This window comes from Hypanus sabinus, chromosome 7 (genome assembly GCF_030144855.1).
Source record: "Hypanus sabinus isolate sHypSab1 chromosome 7, sHypSab1.hap1, whole genome shotgun sequence".
NCBI classification, from domain to species: domain Eukaryota; kingdom Metazoa; phylum Chordata; class Chondrichthyes; order Myliobatiformes; family Dasyatidae; genus Hypanus; species Hypanus sabinus.
Genome location: NC_082712.1, coordinates 144,400,395 through 144,414,002, shown reverse-complemented (window position 1 = coordinate 144,414,002; position 13,608 = coordinate 144,400,395).

The window sequence follows — 13,608 nt, the reverse complement described above, 5'->3', positions numbered from 1 at the left end:
TGCTACTGTCAGTATTTTTAATCATACTTCATTTCTTCCTTTCCTCTGTCTTCACGCTTACGACTCATGACAACATAATAAGCTGCTACTTTCAGCCTACTTCTACCCTTAACTTCCTTAGTTCCTAAACTTCCAGAGCCATGGGTGGATCACTTCCTTGGCAAACTTTCATCTCTCAATGGATGTACTTCCTATGGGGATTTTGAAATATTTCAATGAATATTTGTCATCATTTATGTACTGGTGAACTGCTTAATTATTCCGTCCACAGAGCCAATTCAGTCCTCATACTTATGTAATTAGTTGCAAGTTCAAGATACTCATTTTGAACTCAGTTATGTCCCTCAGGAATTGATATAAATGTCTGACATTTCTTTAATCTGCTGAGTGGAGCCTTCCTCGTCCACATGAGATCCAAACATGCCAGCAAATCCCAGCAAAATCCAGACTCTTGTGGTCACTTTTCATTTATTATGAGATTACTAATTAACCCCATCCCATTATACCAGGCAAAGGTGTAAATATTTCTTCCACAGCGTATTACTCCAGGAAATGATCCCAAAAGCAAATTATAAACTCATTTTCCAATTAGATTTGCAAATTTAATTCACTCTGACCAATTGTTTATTTCTATTTAACAATTTCTTATTTATAGAGTGATATTCTTTCCAATAGTGATCTGGCTGCTGCAAATCCCGTAAACTACTTCCAGCAGCACATGTGTCTGTTGTTAACCCAGTCCCTGGTGGTGCACGAGTTAGTGGAATTTGCACATTCTCCCTGTTACTGTATATCATCCTCCAGAGTGCTTGGGTTTCCTCCGACAGTCATAGAACACTACAGCTCAGAAACAGGCCCTTCAGACCATATAGTCTCTGCCAAACCATGAATCTGCCTTGTCCTATCGAGTGGCACCCAGACCCAGCCCTAATCCCAGTGTCACACCACCAGTCACAGGCCTCCAGCTGGAGAGGCAGCCATCTACTACCAACCTCTGGCTCTCGTACAAAGTCAATGTTTAAACCAGTTTGCTGCCTCATCATGAATGCTAACTGAACCTTCCTGACCAACCTCCCATGTTGGACCTTGTCAAAAGCCTTGCTAAAGCCCACATAGACAATATCCACTGCCTTGCTTTCATCAACTTTCCTGGTAACCTCCTTGAAAAAAATCTGTAAGATTGGTTAGACATGACTTACCATGCACAAAGTCATGATAGCTATTCCTACTCAGTCTATCCAAATATTCCTATATGCTGTTGCTTAGAATACCTTCCAATTCCTTTCCCACTACTGGCCTGGCTTATTCTTAGAGCCTCTCTTAAACAACAGAACAACATTGGCTATCCTCTAATCCTCCAGCACCTCACCAGTGGCTATCTCTGTTGGAGCCTCCGCAATTTCTGCACTTAGCCCAACACAGAGTCTGAGAGAACACATTGGCAGCCACAGGGGATTTATTCACCCTAATTTTCCTTAAGACAGAAAACACCACCTCCTCGGTAATCTGTATGTGGTCCATGAACTTGCTGCTGCTTTGCCTCACATCTATAGACTCTGTGTCCATCTCCCGAGTAAATATAGATGCCAAAGATCTATTTAAGACCTCCCCATCTCTTTTGGCTTCATGCACAGAGTATTGCTCTGATCTTCCAGAGGGCCTATTCTGTCCCTTGCTATCCTTTTGCTCTTAATCCATCTGTAGAAGGCCTTAAGATTCTTCTTCAGCTTGTCTGCTAGAGCAACCTCATGTCTTCTTTTAGACCTCCTGATTTCCTTCTTAAGTGTTCTCCTACACGTTTTATTCTCCACAAGTATCTCACTTGATCCTTCGAGCCTATACCTGATACGCACCACCTTCTTCTTTGTAACTAGGGTCTCAATATCTCTCAAAAACTCAGGTTTACTAAACCCGTCAGCTTGCCTTTTATTCAGACAGGGACTTACAAACTCCGTACTCTCAAAATTTCACTCCTGAAGGCCTCCTACTTACCAAGAACACCTTTGCCAGAAAACGACCTGTCCCAATCCACACTTGCTAGATCCTTTCTGATACCATCAAAATTGGCCTCTCTCCAATTTGGAATTGCAACCCAAGAACCAGGCCTATCCTTGTTCATAATTATCTTGAAACTAATGGCATTATGCTCACCAGATGCAACATGTTCCACTGCACAAACTTCTTTCACCTGTCCTATCTCATTCCCTCCAGTATCAACATTCTAACATGCATTCTACATACAAAACACAAACCTACCTGCAAGACTGTTCAATAGTCTTATGCTCGAATATATAGCTAGGGTGCCTAAGACTTGCGGATTAGTACTATATTTGTCAACATGGAATGGAGAGTGAGTTGGTAAATCTGGCAGGAGCAGAGAGTGTTGGGAATGGTGAAGGTGAAGCACCACAAGAGGGGTGAGGGACAGGTGGCAGAGAAGGAGTGCCATCGACAGGGGCTGCAAACATACCCAGCCCTGAGACTGGGCAAGGTCGTTTGATTCCAAGAAATTAGTTTATTGATCATTATTGAATGTCTTTCCGGTGCTTCTAGCTCCTTCCCCTTTCCCAACCATGATCCTCTACTCCCCGCCCCACTTCCCACTCTCAGTCCACAATGGAGACCAATTCAGATTCAGGTTTAACATCACCCACATATGTCATGAAATGTGTTTTTTGCAGCATCAGTGGTGCAGTGAAATACATAAATTACTGCAATACTATGCAAAATTCTTAGAAGGCATTCGGTGCATTGGCCTTCATCAATCATGAGATTGGGTCTAAGAGCCGAGAGGTAATATTGCAGCTATATAGGACCCTGGTCAGACCCCACTTGGAGTATTGTGCTCAGTTCTGGTCACCTCACTATAGGAAGGATGTGGAAACCATAGAAAGGGTGCAGAGGAGATTTACAAGGATGTTGCCTGGATTGGGGAGTATGCCTTATGAGAATAGATTGAGTGAACTCGGCATTTTCTCCTTGGAGCGACAGAGGATGAGAGGTGACCTGATAGAGGTGTATAAGATGATGAGAGGCATTAATCATGCGGATAGTCAGAGGCTTTTCCCCAGGGCTGAGATGGCTAGCACAAGACAGCACAGTTTTAAGGTGCTTGGAAGTAGGTACAAAGGAGATGTCAGGGGTAAGTTTTTTTACACAGTGCTGGAATGGGCTGCCGGCGGTGATGGTGGGGCCAGAAACGTTAGGGTCTTTTAAGAGACTCCTGGACGGCTACATGGCGCTTAGGAAAATAGAGGGCTCTGGGTAAAGCTTTAAGTAGTTTTAAGGTAGGGACATGTTCAGCGCAGCTTTGTGGGCCAATGGGCCTGTATTGTGCTGTAGGTTTTCTAAGTTTCTATGCCCTTGCTATATATATGTGCCTAGGACTTTCGCACAGTACTGTACATTCCAAAGATGTTCTCACAGGTTAATTGGCTCCTGTAAATTAACCCTTTGCAGAGAAACTGGGTGGCTGGGGAAGGGGAGATGAGATCAATGGGATTGATGCCTGGCATAACCCAATGGACTGAATATCCCAGGGACACCAACGACTGCAGATGCTGAAATGTGAAGCAACAATCCATTGGAGGAATTCAGTGAGTCAAGCAGCGGTTTTGGGAGGAAATGAATTTTGAAAGTTTGGGTCATCAGGACCTGGTGTGTCAGGGTTACGACCACATATATTACATTCACCTCACAGATGCTGCAACCCACCAACTTCCTCCAGCAGATCGTTTGTTGAGCTGAACGCTTCCTCACGTCATTTCAGGATTATGGCTATTTCTGCTGAATCTTCATTCAGTTCTTTTGAGCCAAGACCATTCCACATTGTTGCCCTTGCTCATCTGAACAAAATCCAGGTCTGCGTACACACGAGAACTAATCCCTTGTGTTATAAATCTCACAAGTAAAAAAAAAATCAAACATAGCAAAGACAAAAACGGAAAATATTGCAAACATTTTGCAGATCCAAGACCATACAGCGCTAATTCTGTTATTCTCTTTCCACAGCTGGCACTTAACCTGCAGATTGCTTCTAGCATTTTTTGTTTTATTTCAGGTTTTCAGTATCTACAGTTTTGTTGTTTACAAACTGATTAATGGGACCAGCACACCTGAGTGCTCGGTGGCGGGTGCTGATGTTTTTTTTTCTGGTGGGGGGGAGGAGGGATCGTTGCTTTGCCGCTGCATACACGTGGGAGGGAGGGGAACTGAGGGGGGCTTTGGGGTTCTGACATTTAACTGTCATTCATTATCTGGGGGCACTTCTATTTCCATGGATGTTTGCGAAGAAAAAGCATTTCAGGATGTATATTGTATACATTTCTCTGTCATTAAATGTGCCTTTGATAACCAATCTGTTCTTATTAACCGGCAGCATTGTTTCTTTAACTTTTGCTACGTGTCTCCTTGGCGGCCTTATGGACATTAGTTCTGCCCACCATATGTTACTCCAAAAACTTAGTGGTCAAATTAAAACATTCCCTCTTGAAATCTGCTTGGAAAGATTTTTATTTGTCAGTATCTTGCTGGAAAGTGTCAGCCATTATGCGTCATTCATTTATCCTGATGTCAACAGATTCAGCAACATTATACAAATGTGTAGTCCCAATTTTCCTGGTTAAGCTCTGCCGTTGCCTCTAATCACATGCTTGAGTGGTCAGCGGACCTGAGCTCTTTCGAACACAACCTTACTGCTGCACTCACTGTAGCCATCACCTCTGAGGCCTCACACTGTGCTGTGTATGAATGGTTGGTTGGATGCATGTGTTAGCCATTTGCCTTCTTCAGCTGCACCAAACGAAATGAGAGGAAGTACAGCACATTTAACCCCAAGGTTCTCAGTCTCTATCTGGCCATCTGCCATTTTTATCTTCTACTAAAGGGTTAGCATTTCACAGTGTTTGTTGACCACAAACCTATTGCGCGCTCAAAGGCCAAGACCCTTGGTCTGCACGGCAGCAATGCCACCTCATGTACATTCTCAGAATTCATGACTCATACAGCACATCGAAGGGAAAAATAATGCTGTGGCTGATTGCCTCTCATGGCCCGCTGTTGATGCCAGACTATGCTGGCGTGGCAGCCAACCAAGCTACCGACCCAGAGGTCCAGGTTTACAGGACAGTAGTCACGGGCCTATGGTTGACTGGCTTTAAGTTTGGGGATGCAGCAATTTCTCCCCTCTGCAAAGTATCAACCCTCCCCCCATAGTACCTGAAAACTGGAGGTGTATTGTTTTAAACTCTATTCACAGCCTCTCGCATCCGGGTGAGAAACTGCTTGCTTTAAAAGTTTGTGCGGCACAATCGTAGGAAAAGCATGAGAGACTGGAGAACAGCCTGTGTTGTCTGTCAGCAGGTGAAGATTAACATCCGTTCACGTCAGACTTCTAGGCTGCAGTGGTCTAGAACCTCAGTGTTAAACTGCATCACACCACGGGGTATCACCTGCACTCCAAGGGCCTGCACGCGCAGTTTCACCGCTCCTTCAAAGCTGCTCTGAGGGCCTCCCGGACAGACGATTGTCAGCACCATAGTCTCCCGCAGGTCCTGCTAGGGTTTACATCCTGCAGTCCTCCACAGCTGAGTTGGTCTACAAACAGCCGCAATGGGCGCTGGGTGATTTTATTCCTGATGCCAGGACCACCTGGTCAGTGCTTCAGCAGCATTCTGCTCTCCTCAGTAAACTCAATTCTTTTACTGGCTCCCGTTATGGTCTACAACACTCTTGGGTTCCAGTTGACTTATGATCTACATCGTTCATTTTTGGCCACCATGACGCCATCAACAGCCCTCTTATGATGACCCATTCTGTGTTTCGGAAGGGGGCAAAAAGATGTTTATTGCACTGTAGGTAGGAAGGATAGACCTGAATGTATTTCTGTAGATCACCTTAAACCGGACCACCAACACCTGGGTGGCTCCACTAACAAACCCCCTGCATCATGAGATGACCATATGTCTATCAGCACAGCCCTGATAAGCCAGAGGCTCCTGCTGTTACTCCAACTGAGGAATGTAGGACCCAAGCCAGGCAGCTCGTATGAGCTCCAGACAGATTCACAATGCCGGTTTTGGTGAATTCTGCAGGGGCCCGTGTAGTGTAGATGACACGTACTGTTGGTAATAGAAACTGTTCTACATAATTCACAAACACTGTCATTGAGTTGTTGACAAAGGCAACACGAGTGAATCTGCAGATGCTGGACATAAATAAAAACACAAAATGCTGGCAGACCTCAGCAGGCCAGACAGCATCTATGGCAGGAGGTAGTGACGACGTTTCGGGCCGAAACCCTTCATCATTGAGTTGTCGTGTTCACTTTAAGAGACAGTCTGACGTAATGATGTCAGTGTAAGGTGACTGCTTTTGGTTGGTTCGTAATGGAAATAAAGGGCTATGGCTTTTGTTAAGCACATAGAACAACTCTTGCATGTTTTATGCACAAAAATTGTCAAGGTCTAGATTCTGGGCACCTTCCTTAGCTTTGTCTACCGCATTCAAACTGTCGATATGGCCTCCTCTACATTGTGACCAGGCTGCAAGGCACTTGCACTCAAATCAGTGGCGATCTGAAGCTCTCTCCCTCTTCTCCTCTTCTGATCACCTTAAGTCCACCACTATTTCTCCATACTCCTTCAAACCTCGCACCCATCACAAATTTCGATCCTCTCTGCAACCTGGCTGTATTGGACTATCAGCTAGACACTTTTCCCACAAGGTCTCCTATCCCCTCTCTTACCAAGCTCCTCTGTGTGCTGGCAGATGATTGACTCTCTGATCAGTGGAGTGCTGCGAGGATCAATGCTGGCTTTGTTGTCATCTGTATTAATGATTTGGTGAAATAGATCTGCTAATTACATGATAACCAAGATTGGGAGTGTAGCGGACAGCGAAGAAGCCTATAAAAGCTTGCAGTGGGATCTGGGACCAGCTGGAAAAATGGGCTGAAAAAAAGGCAGATGGAATTTAATGCAGGTAAGTGTGAGTTGTGACACTTTTGGGGAACAAACAAGGATAGGACTTAAAACTGTGAATGGTAGGGCACTGTGGAGTGCAGTAGAACCTGGGAATACAGATCCATAATTCCTTGAAAGTGGCATCACAGGTAGAGAGGGTTGTAAAGAGCAATTTTGGCATGTTGGCCTTCATAAATCAGAGCACTAAGTAGACGAATTAGGATGTTATGTTGAAGTTGTATAAGACATTGGTGAAACCCAATTTGGAGTATTGTGTGCAGGACTGGTCACCTGCTTCAGGAATAGTATCAATAAGCTTGAAAGAATGCAGAGAAAATTTACAAGGTTAGTGTGGATACACTTGAGGACCTGAGTTATGGGGAAAGGTTGAATAGGTTAGGACTTTATTCCCTGGAGTGCAGGAGAATGAGGAGAGATTTGATAGAGGTACGAACAATTATAGATAGGACAAATGCCAGCAGGCTTTTTCCATTGATATTGGTTGGGACTAAAACTAGAGGTCATAGATTAAGGGTAAAAGGTTCACCCTTAACTCATGAGCTCTAGTTCATCAGAGGAACCTCCTCACCCAGCAGAGGTAATGGATATGGGTTTGACTGCAACATTAAAGTTTGAATAGGGACATTGATCCAGATGTGAGTTGATGGGATTAAGTAGGATAACATTTCAGCGTGGTCTAGATGGGCCAAAGGGCCTATGTCTGGTTTGTAGTGCTCTAGGACTCTGTCCACCACTTGCATCTCTTGTGCACCCACATACCACCCTCCAGCCTGGTTCTCCCTTCATCCCACCTGGTCCCTACTGCTCATTTTTCTTTATTTGCTTCCACCAATCACCCACGGTCCCCTGCCCCCAACGTCAACTGACTCAACCTATTTATAATCCACCATGGAACATCAAACTCCTACTAGCCTCTGCCTCAACAGTCCCCTACAGTGGCTGTCCAGCCACAGTCTTACTCCCAGTTTCGATGCAGGGGTTGACCCAAAATATCAACCATTCTTTTCCATTTAAAAAAATCACAATATTCTCATAATCTTACACATAATTTATCTCTTGCAATAACTACAACTTCTCAGTAATAAGCTCCGCCTTCTGATTATGAACATAACTATTCCCATATAGCAGGGTTTCCAACCTGGGATCTACTGATCCCTCGGTCAATGGCGTAAAAAGATTTGGGATCCCATGCCATATAGAGTTGATTGGTGTAGCAGAGAGGTGGAAGTGGATCAGACAGATAGTTGCAAAGATGGGGAGTCAGCAATAGGACCTTGACAGGTTAGGAATGTGGACAAAGGAGTGGCAAATGCAGGAAAGTGTGGGGTCATGCGCTTTAGAAGGAAGAATACACTATTTTCTAAATGGGGAGATCGCAATTCCCTCAGGATTAAATGTAAGGTAAAGTCAGTAGTGAAGAAGGCAAATGCAATGGTAGCATTCATTTCCAGAGGACCAGAAATGTAGAAATAAGGATGTGCTACTGAGGGCTGACAAGGCACGAGCCAAAGCATGTTTGGAATACTGAGATCAGTTTTGTCAAGTCAAGTCAAGTCACTTTTTATTGTCATTTCGACCAGTAAAAACAAGACAACGTTTCAGGACCATGGTGCTACATGAAACAATATAAAAACTACACTGAACTACATAAAACAACACAAAAAAACTACACTAGACTACAGACCTACCCAGGTCTGCATAAAGTGCACAAAACAGTGCAGGCATTACAATAAATAATAAACAAGACAGCAGGCACAGTAGAGGGCAGTAAGTTGGTGTCAGTCCAGACTCTGGGTATTGAGGAGTCTGATGGCTTGGGGGAAGAAACTGTTACATAGTCTGGTCATGAGAGCCCGAATGCTTCAGAGCCTTTTCCCAGATGGCAGGAGGGAGAAGAGTTTGTATGAAGGGTGTGTGGGGTCCTTCATAATACTGTTTGCTTTGCGGATGCAGCGTGTGGTGTAAATGTCTGCAATAGCGGGAAGAGAGACCCCAGTGATCTTCTCAGCTGACCTCACTATCCACTGCAGGGTCTTACAATCCAAGATGGTGCAATTTCTGAACCAGGCAGTGATGCAGCTGCTCAGGATGCTCTCAATACAACCCCTGTAGAATGTGATGAGGATGGAGGGGTGGGAGATGGACTTTCCTCAGCCTTCGCAGAAAGTAGAGACGCTGCTGGGCTTTCTTTGCTATGGAGCTGGTGTTAAGGAACCAGGTGAGATTCTCTGCCAGGTGAACACCAAGAAATTTGGTGCTCTTTATGATCTCTACCGAGGAGCCATCGATGTTCAGCGGGGAGTGGTCGCTCCGTGACCTCCTGAAGTCAACAACCATCTCTTTTGTTTTGTTCACATTCAGAGGCAGGTTGCTGGCTCTGTACCAGTCCGTTAGCTGCTGCACCTCCTCTCTGTATGCTGACTCGTCATTCTTGCTGATGAGACTCACCACAGTCGTGTCGTTGGTGAACTTGATGATGTGGTTCGAGCTGTGTGTTGCAGCACAGTCGTGGGTCAGCAGAGTGAACAGCAATGGACTGAGCACTCAACCCTGGGGAGCCCCAGTGCTCAGTGTGATGGTGTTGGAGATGCTGCCTCCGATCCGGACTGACTGAGGTCTCCTAGTCAGGAAGCCTAGGATCCAGTTGCAGAGGGAGGTGTTCAGGCCCGGTAGGCTCAGCTTTCCAATCAGTTTCTGAGGAATGATTTGTTGAATGCTGAACTGAAGTCTATGAACAGCATTCAAACGTACATGTTTTTTTTGTCCGGGTGGGTTAGGGCTAGGTGGAGAGTGGTGGCGATGGCGTCCTCTGTTGAATGGTTGGGACGGTACACAAACTGCAGGGGGTCCAGTGAGGGGGGTAGCAGAGTCCTGATGTGCTTCATGACGAGCGTCTTGAAATGCTTCATGATGATGAATGTGAATGCAACGGGACGGTAGTCATTGAGGCAGGAAACTGAAGACTTGTTTGGCACGGGGACGATGGTGGCGGCCTTGAAGCACGTTGGAATGGTGGCGCTACTCAGGGAGATGTTGAGGATGTCAGTGAGAACATCTGCTGGCTGGTCTGCACACCCTCTGAGCTCTCTACCAGGGATGTCTAAGAAACGATATACTGGCTCTGGAGAGAGTCCAGAGGGCGCTCATGAAAATTACCTCAGGAACAAAAAGAGTCAACATTTAAGGAATGCTTGGCTTGTGCTTAGTGGGGTTGAAGGATGGGGGGGTGGTATCTCAAACTGAAAAAAATTGAATACTACAAGGAATGTGTGGACATGGAGATGTTTTCATTAGTAGGAGAGTCTAGGATCCACGGGCAAACTCAAAATAAAGGGATGATCCTTTAAAACTGTGATGGAGAGGAACTTCCTCAGCTGGAGGGTGTTGAGCCTGTGGAATTTGTTGCCACAGAGAGCTGTGGAGTACAAATCATTGGGTATATCAAGACAGAAATTGATGTTCTTAGTTGGTAAGAGGGTTAAGGATTATGTGTAGAAGGCAAGAGAAAGGGGTTGAAACCAAAACAGCATTTTTGAATGGAAGAGCAGACTCAATGGACCACATGGCTTAACCCTGCTCCTCTCTTATGGTTTTGTGTTGACCCTGTCTGCACAGATTAATCAGATTGCCCATAGCTTCTTCAGAAAATTGGCCTGGTTTAAAGCCAAATCCCTCCTTTTATATGAAAAGAATCACAGTGGCATTTAATTGTCTCAAATTCCTCCCTGTGAGAGTGTCCTTTCTGTACTGACTTTATGCCTCCCAAGCCAAGTTGAACCAAGCAAGTCCTGTGTCCTCAATTTACACTGAAGAGTTGAAATGGGGAAGAACGCTGAGACCATCTGCACCTGGAAAAATTATTCCTACAATTCCATAAACAGACAGACTGCAAATTCCTTGTGGAAAAATACAGATGAGTTAAATTGTCCTTGGGGTCAATCTTGTTTACGAAAGAAAAAGACTTTTCCTTACAGATTCTTTAAATAAACTGCTGCTTATCAGGGGCTTTTCATTGCCTTCTGGGTAAGATTTTGATCAGCTAGTGATCAATAATGGTCAGTCAGGAGTTAAATGCACATCTTCCTGATCTGCTGATCTTTAAGGTCACTGCCTCCACGATCTGCCTCAAAGTCAGAAGGTCATGGGTTCACGTAAAGCAGCAGTGTGACTGCAAAAAAATATGCAAAGGTCGTTTTGAACTGGAGACAGACAGATGTAACATGACCCCAGATCCAAATAGTAACCCAGAGTCTATGGAAAAAAACAGGAATGATATCTGAAATAAACTTGGCTGCAGAGCAGACCAGCAATAAATTAGTCCAATGATGAAATAGGATTGAACTCAAAATCTGAAACTCTGCCATTGGCAGCTCCTTTGTTATTGATATAACCTTTACTGTAAATGATGACTGTCAAGCTTTTGTTCAATTGTACTAACATTAACAAGAATACATACAAAATTCACCTCCTGTATTGCAAAAAACTCTAATACCTGCAGGAGAACAGGTCATATTAGGAACAGTAATCTATCACAAGCCAGATTTGATCTAACTGTAAAGAATCATATTGCAAACAGTGGCCATTACATGATAGCATTTGGCATTAAGTTTGAGGCAAAGGAGGAAGATCACACACAGATTTAAAGAAAATACATAAACTGAATAAGTTAACCTAGAGAGATAAACTCAAGGAAAACAAACATATGTAGACAAAATATGCCCTTATGGGGCAACATGTTGATTTACAGTGCTAAGTGACTATACTGAGAAATAGTCGTTAACAAAATTAAAATTGAAAAGTGTTGCACAAAACAAATTATAATGCAGTGGATGAGGTATAGTACCAGTAATGTATTAAGCAATTCAGCCTCCAACCTGTCTTCACCTCGATTGAGGAATGCTGTAAATGCAATAATGACAAAGGGGTGTAGGAACTGGTTACTTCGATCGTCCACAGTTCAATTACGTTTTAACATCCACCTTGAACTCCCATTCTCCCCTGTTACCTTAAAAACAGGTTAGACCTTTAATGCTTTCACCAATGGAAAATTCAGAACCCTCAGAGGGAGTAAGTCATTATATTGCCACCCCAGCATACGATGCACTAACACATTGAAACCACTAGGCACGTTTGATGGGTGTCAGTGTATTATGGATGATTGAAATCCTTGTGATTTTCAAATACAGTTTGATAAATAACACAGCTCTTGATGACAAAAGTAGATCATGCCTGAGTGGTGAAGTCCAGTTGCTGCATAGTTTTAAAGAGCATAGCTTAGTTCAGAGTGCATTATTGAAGATTTCAAAATATTTCTGCAGTATAGTCCTGAGAATGGCTTTGCTCTTCTACGATAGCCTAAGTCACTATGATCATTGGTCCATGTGTCTGTCACTCTGGAACAGCACAAAGTCTCATTGATCAGAAAAATGTGTTACTCACTCTTAACACTGATGCACCATCAATAACTCACACTGAGACGTAAGGCGAGATATCGGCTTTTATTGACTGGAAGAAGGAACCAGGAGTGAGTGTCTATCATACAATGTCCTGGAGACTGAGGCCGAGCGTCAGGCCTCAGATCTCCTTTATACAGGGGCCTGTGGGAGGAGCCACAGGAGCAGTCAGCAGGGGGCGTGTCCCGACAGGCACGTAGTTCACCACAAACACAAAATACTGGAGGAACTCAGCAGACCAGGCAGCGTCTATGGAAAAGAGTACAGTCAACGTTTTGGGCTGGGACCCTTCGGCAGGACTGCACTTCTAGCATTTGCAGAATTCCTCTTGTTTGTGATTGGTTTACTCTCTCTTGTACTCCAGGCCCTACTGAATTTTGGATATTGCTTCAAGTCAGTGGATTGGGGTGTGTTCAAGAACCCAGAGGAGCATGACTGTTATGAGCTTTATAAACACAATAATAGACAAATGTGTCCCCACAAACATATCAGAGTCTTCCCCAGAAGCCCTGAATGAACAATGAGATCTACAATCTGCAGAAGGCTAGATCTGTATGGTTCGGGTCCAGCAACCAAGTAAGATACAAGAGGTCCAAGTCCAATCTCTGGAAAGACATCCCATGTGCTAAGTGGCAACTCCAGACCAAACTTGAATCACTAAAGGCTGATCAACAATTGTGGCAGGGCTTGAATGCTATCTTCTCCTACAAAGTGAAGCCAAGTGACATACTGAAAGTGACAACAGTATGTCACTTGGTTTTGATCCCAAATGAACTGAATGCCTTTTATGCTCGTTTTGACCATCAAAGGATAGATGCACCTTCATGAACTCCCACAGTCCCTGATGTTAGTCTGAACTGACGTGAGAGCATCCTTCAGGAGGATAAGCCCATGGAGAACATCTGGCCAAGTACTAAAGAGCTATACTGATCAACTGACTGGAGTGTTCACTGATATATCTAACCTCTCACTTCAGCAGTCTGAAGTACCCACCTACTTCAAGCAGGCTTCAATTATACCCGTGCCCATGAGAATGTGATTAACTGCCTCGTCCAGTAGCACTTACATCCACTGTGATGTTATGCTTTGAGAGGTTAGTGATGAAACATATCAATCCCTGTGAGAAGTGACTTGGATCCACTTCAATTTGCCTACCAGTACAACAGATCAAC